Genomic DNA, 6,000 nt, shown 5'->3' with positions numbered 1-6,000 from the left:
TGAGCCGCGGAGGCCTATCATTGACCCCTTTCGTTGTCGTCGTCATCCCCCCCCCCCCCCCCCCCCCCTCCCCCGACGAGAGAGATCACCACCCAGATTTTCTGAATTGTTCTTCTTCCGAGTCGCCGCTCGCTTTAATCACCGCGTCGGCGTTAATATCGCCATGGCAATGACGGCACGCCGTTGGCAACGGTGCTGACAACCCCGTAAGGAGCACGTGGCGTGACGGCCGCGCTTAACGACCGACGGGCGAGCACGAAGGCCTCCCGAGCCTTCAACGACGCCACCCCCCCCCCCCAACGTCACGTCACGCCACTTCTTCACGCCTCCCATGGCTCTATTTACCGCAGTCCCTAGAGCCGCAGCCATGAAAACAAATCTATTTATAATCCCCTCCCCCCACCACCCTCCCGCCCACTACACCCCACCCCGGCCACACGGACCCTGTAACCCATCTCGTGAAACACAAGCAAAACATTCACCAGCCCACCGCGGCGCCACCCCTTAATACTCTCAACAAGCGTATCCCTGGTGACACGGGCAGGAGCCAGCAACGGTCCCAGCTCCGGGTTATGCGGTACCAACCCCTATGTCCCACATCCCCATAAATAGCAGCTTGGTGTTCGTCCAGATCGTCCGCAGGTTATGGAAACATACCCGCGTTGGCATGGCTCGCTTTGTGGTCGAGAGCTCTTCCGCCAGGCCTGCTGCTCCAAAGGAACTCCTCATCCTTTTCCATCCCCCGCTCGCCCCCTTTCGGACTGGGCCACCAGATCCCTGACATCTGCTCCTCCATGCTTTTCCGCGCTGTTTTTCGGTGCCAGGAGCACAACCTCCGGGACTAACTATAGAATAGGAAGTACTTATGTATGGCGGACTGGACGCCGTGCTAAATATCACTGCGGTTTGCATATTTGCAGAGGCATGTGTGCCGTAGGGAGTGCGCTTTTGTCGGGTGAGAAGCTTGTAGATCCAGAATGACTGTGGGTATTTAGTTGTTCTGTTCCAGTATTTACCTGGAGTATTTGTCTAATGGCGCGGCTTTGAAGAACCAGCATGTTTTTCACCTCGAGATGCCTGGGTTCAAGTCTCCCTGTTGTGTGGCTGTTTTCGGTTTGTTTGTTTATTATGCTGGGAGAAGTTGTTTTCCCCGGCCATTCCTCATTATCCTCTTCTCTGTGGGACCTGTGAGAATTCCCCTGATGCTTAAATGAGTACAAGACGTGAGGGATAAATGTGCGGTTTTACGAGCTAGGATTCTTGGGAAGGTTCTGGATAAAGATCTAGTCTGTATACAAGCTGGTCACTTATTTTCACTGCGTCATAATAAGTCAGAACAACAAGGAGGTTTTTGTATTCAATGATATGATCTAGCAATATGTCAAGCAGTTTGATTAAATAGGATAAAAAACACATTTGAAAAAGTGTTTAGCCAGCGGTTTTATTGTTTTCATTGTCTCGGTTCATTTAAGTATAGCTGTGTCAGTGTCAATTTGGTCGTTGCAAACGTGTTACAATTTTTGTGGAGAGCATTCACTGAGAATATTGGGCATAAATCTTGCGCAAAATTACAGCCTGAATGGGAATAGCAAAAAAAAAGAATCAGCAGCATACTTTTCAAAGACTCCCAGCAAGCTTTAATTAACTCACAGCCAATAAATCAATAAGGACCTGATTCCAGTTCCCAGTGAACTGTATAAGATTCATATTACTGTGTCCCATTTGTTCGCACACTCACGGTCTCTCAGACATTGCAATCACTGAGGGATTTAGCTATTCCTCCCCTTTTGATAAACATTATCATAACACTTTCATCTCGCATATAGTTCACAGCTTCATTCCAGAGATCCTGCTGCCTGCGCTTTTCCCCCGTACAACTTTATCTATCTATGCCATTCAACTTTGTAAGCCATTTCCAGTTTATTTTGTTTATTTCCATGTATTCATTTCAACGGCAAACTCGCCACCCTTTATCTGATTGCCCTTACAGGATCTAGTAGTCATGAGTTTATTTGTTGTTCCTGGACAGCGCATCTGTCTACCCTTGCCAAACTGCTGCCGCTGTGATGGACGTGCCTGTAGGACTGGAGTTTAGATCAGGGCCGCCATGTAAGACCATACAAGCTTAGCTTTGGGGGGTTTTACGGTGTTTCCATGTGTGTTTGTGTGTGTGTCTGTGTGTGTGTGTCTGTGGGTGTGTCTGTCTGTCTGTGTGTGTGTGTGTGTGTGTGCGTGCGTGCGTGCGTGCGTGCGTGCGTGCGTGCGTGCGTGTGTGTGGTCTAAGTGATCCGACATGGCTGCTGCTTTTTCACTCAAAACCTGACAAGAGCCACAAACATGTGTCTCCTGTTCTCAACAGCTGTTCTTTCCCTGGCAAAGGGTGGGTTTTTTCCACTTTTATTTTCCTTCCTTTTGAGTTGAAGCAATACGACGGCATTGTAACGATGTGGGGGAGGCTGGTGCGAAACATCACCATGCATTTAAACTCACCACTAATTCAGTAACCCTCGACGGTGGTTTTTAGTTTACAGCTCATAAATTCTGGCGTCCTCCTCAAATCTTAAAGGAAAATACCAGAGCACATAGTAACCCTCTCTTCTGGCTTCACTGAAACATCCTTGACCAATATAAGTTGTCAGAATGACTTTGTTTATTCCAATTCTGCCAATGAGCATTGAGCGTGCGTACATGAATGTGAACAATGCAGTTGCACTTTTGTAGCATTAGCGGAAATCTGTAGGGTAGCACTCAAGTGCCGCTACGCTGTCTGACATCATACGGACAAGGCTTCAACTTGTTTGGGCTACTGATACCAAATGCTAATGCTATTGCTTATATGTCTAGCAAGTGCCAAACTCAAGCTAAACACGCTTGGGATAAATCTGTTATTTTAAATTATTTTTACTTATTAGGTTTTTCAACAGATGTTTTAGTAAAGCCAGGTAATGGCAGAGGACAGTGGTATTCTCCTTGAAGAGAACATTTAATGCCATATTCTGAAGCCGACTCATTAACCCACAGATCCATTAGCGTGTCACAGGAACTTTCACTGATGAGTTCCTAATTAACACCCTTTCCAGACACATTTATTGACTTTTGTGTTGCTGCAAATGACAAAGAAATACCAAAGAAAAGCAGTGCAGTCATGCCATTCATTCATGACTCTTTCCTTAACATCGCAAAAGGGCAAGATACGTAAGTAGCTTGTAGATGTGTGACTTTAACTTGGTTGGGGTCAGTACATTTTTTTGAATGTCAAACTTTTTGTTAGTTTGGTTAGTTTGGACAATTAAATACCCTCCTTTGTTGCTATGCCAGTAAATAACAACAGTATGTAAAATTAATGAGACGAATTATTAGAAAAGAATATATATAATAATCCTATGCCTGAATGGAACAAAACCTTGAAATTGAAAGTAATGTGCAATGAGTCAGTATATTATGTCAGATTTCAGTTGTTCGATTCAGTTTTTTTTATACATTATAGATATTCTTTCTCCTACATTGCATTGATTTTACTAAATAAAGGCTTTTCAGAGGTCTTCGTCCTGTGGGTTCATCATGATGAAGGTAGAAGTTGAGTGGGAATCTTGAGTTCCCCGGTTCCAAGATGATTTAATTATGCCCAAGAGACTTGTGACATTGTTGGTGTCCTCACAGATAAATTGAATTAAACCAACAAATTAGAGACAATTGTTGGCATCCAGGGCTAAAACTCTTGCTTTTAGTTTTACTAACTAACAATACACGTATAGTTAGTGAGTGACACACATAACATGCTGAGCTCAATATAAATAATATACATAATATATACAATACATATAATAAATACCAAATCGGTAGATCAAGTAGGTCTTGTACTAAATTCAAATCATATGCCCTTCATGCACTTTATGACTGCAGTTCCCAAAGTCAGCTACAGAGGAATTCATGCTGGATGTACTGTGGAATGAACATTTTATAAATCACATGTTGTGCTACTTCTTTGAAGTATGAATATGTCCAACCGCCCATGGTGTATGCGTTTCATGCTGCATATGGCATAACAACATGTGGCTGACTAAGACCTTTTTTATCCACTGTACTATGTTTTACTGGAGTGTTATTCAGTAAAATACACAATCTCGCGCACAATTCCATTGCTCTTTTTCCTTGTACTGTAGATTGAATGCTTTAATCCCCTGAGCCATAATCAAGGGAATGTATTAAAAATCAAATAGGCTACCAGAAAAACTCTGGATTTGATTATTTGGCTACACACAATAATAATCCATAATATTAAGTTAGACCATAAATACAGACATCTTGCACACGCACTATATGTACTCTACTACTACTTATATTTGGTTTCAAAAGTAAAAGTTGCCTGTCAGCTACTGCCTTAGCAAAGTTGTGTGTTTCTTATCTAGTACTATTACAAACCGCCATCAAATAGGCCTTAAACCACATCAAACGTCCTGCTGGACAGAAGAGAGTCAGAGCAGATCTTCAGAACCTAAAGATTTGGGCTTTGACCCCCCCCTACAGCAGATAATATTAAAACGAAAAAGAATTTATTTGTGTAAGCTGTTTTCCATCTATATTTGCATTGTCTCCGGTGTCCAGACAAACTGTAAATGGTATTTTCACCTTCAACTCATAGCCTGGCATTAGCACATTCACAGAGACATGTCACTGGTGTCTATATCAAGCCCTAATGAGATATCATTCACTTCAGAAAGGTCACTAAGAATAAAGTAAAAAGCTTTCTTAGTGCATACAGGAGGCAAAACTATGTAACACCAGCCACAAGCATATTGAAATGGTTTCCCACGGCTCATATGGACACCATGCCTATCTTGATCTCACACTGTTCGTGAAACAAAATATTTTAACTGCACTGCAAGAGTTGATGCATGGCTAACTGCGTTTTTTTATTGCTCTGATGAATCCACCTACCATATTCTTCGCCCAGGAAAACTTGGTCCAGGGAGAAACTGTGATTTTTCATATCATGTGTCTCCAACGCTGGTCTTAATATCCATCTCTGGGGTCTTAGTGTCGAGAGCCAGCATTACATTAGCTTTTGTAATACAATTAGAAAAGCATTGTGTCGACAGGCCCGGGGGTGAATCTGTGGGTCCCTGTAGGTTCTGTCTCCTTTGAACTCTAATCTCGGTCGGTCGCCTCCGCAACATATGCGGCAAAGCTTCCGGATTTACCAAACATCAGAGGGAATGTTTGAATAACATCCCCTCTTTCCTCACATCCTATCCCAGGCCCGCCGCCCCTTGTCTTGCATTGCCTCCTCGGAATGGACGTGAACACTGTCTAATAGATATCTGGAGAATTCAAAGAATCTATGCAGGCATTAATATGTATCAGAGGAAATTATTGCAGGCCGGTTCAGTCGGTTAGTTATTTGAAAGCTTGTCGAAAACCGAACAACTTTTTCCCGAAGTGGTTTTAGTTTTAAAAGGAATGCTCTTATAATACATTTGTCTGATTAATGCTTTTGTCTGAAAGGATTACCATAAGGAATACGATTCTTTGATGTAGACCTGGGTGGGATATCTTACAGAAAATATTCTTAACTGTTGCAACTTTTGGGCATAACTAAAAAAACGATTTATCCTGCTGAGAACTCACTAGTTTTCAACAGGACAAATTAAAAGTAAAATAACCGTTTTTGTAAATTTAAACATTTTGTCTTTGGAAATCCAATCCTTGATCATCGTATGGGAATAAAGGTCAATTTATTGGTCCTCTGTTAAATTGTAGTTTGGAAAATGTAACCCTTGGTAAAAGGATTTAGATTTGTGTTGGGTTCATTGCTGTCGGCCACATTCTTTGTAGTCGCTCTCCAGATTTTTTTTCTTGTCAGGGCCGTGGTTTAGGTATTTATTTTCCTGTTTGTGTGGCATTTCTATGCGGCATAACTTGATTTAGCTTCAAGCCAGACCTTCAGTTAATGCAGTATGTCTGCAGTCACCTTTTACCTTCACTTTCTCTTGCCCACAA

This window comes from Pollachius pollachius (assembly GCF_949987615.1).
Source record: "Pollachius pollachius genome assembly, chromosome: 9".
Classification (NCBI taxonomy): domain Eukaryota; kingdom Metazoa; phylum Chordata; class Actinopteri; order Gadiformes; family Gadidae; genus Pollachius; species Pollachius pollachius.
The sequence above is the reverse complement of the archived record's forward strand: the minus strand, read 5'-3'. Positions refer to the sequence as shown.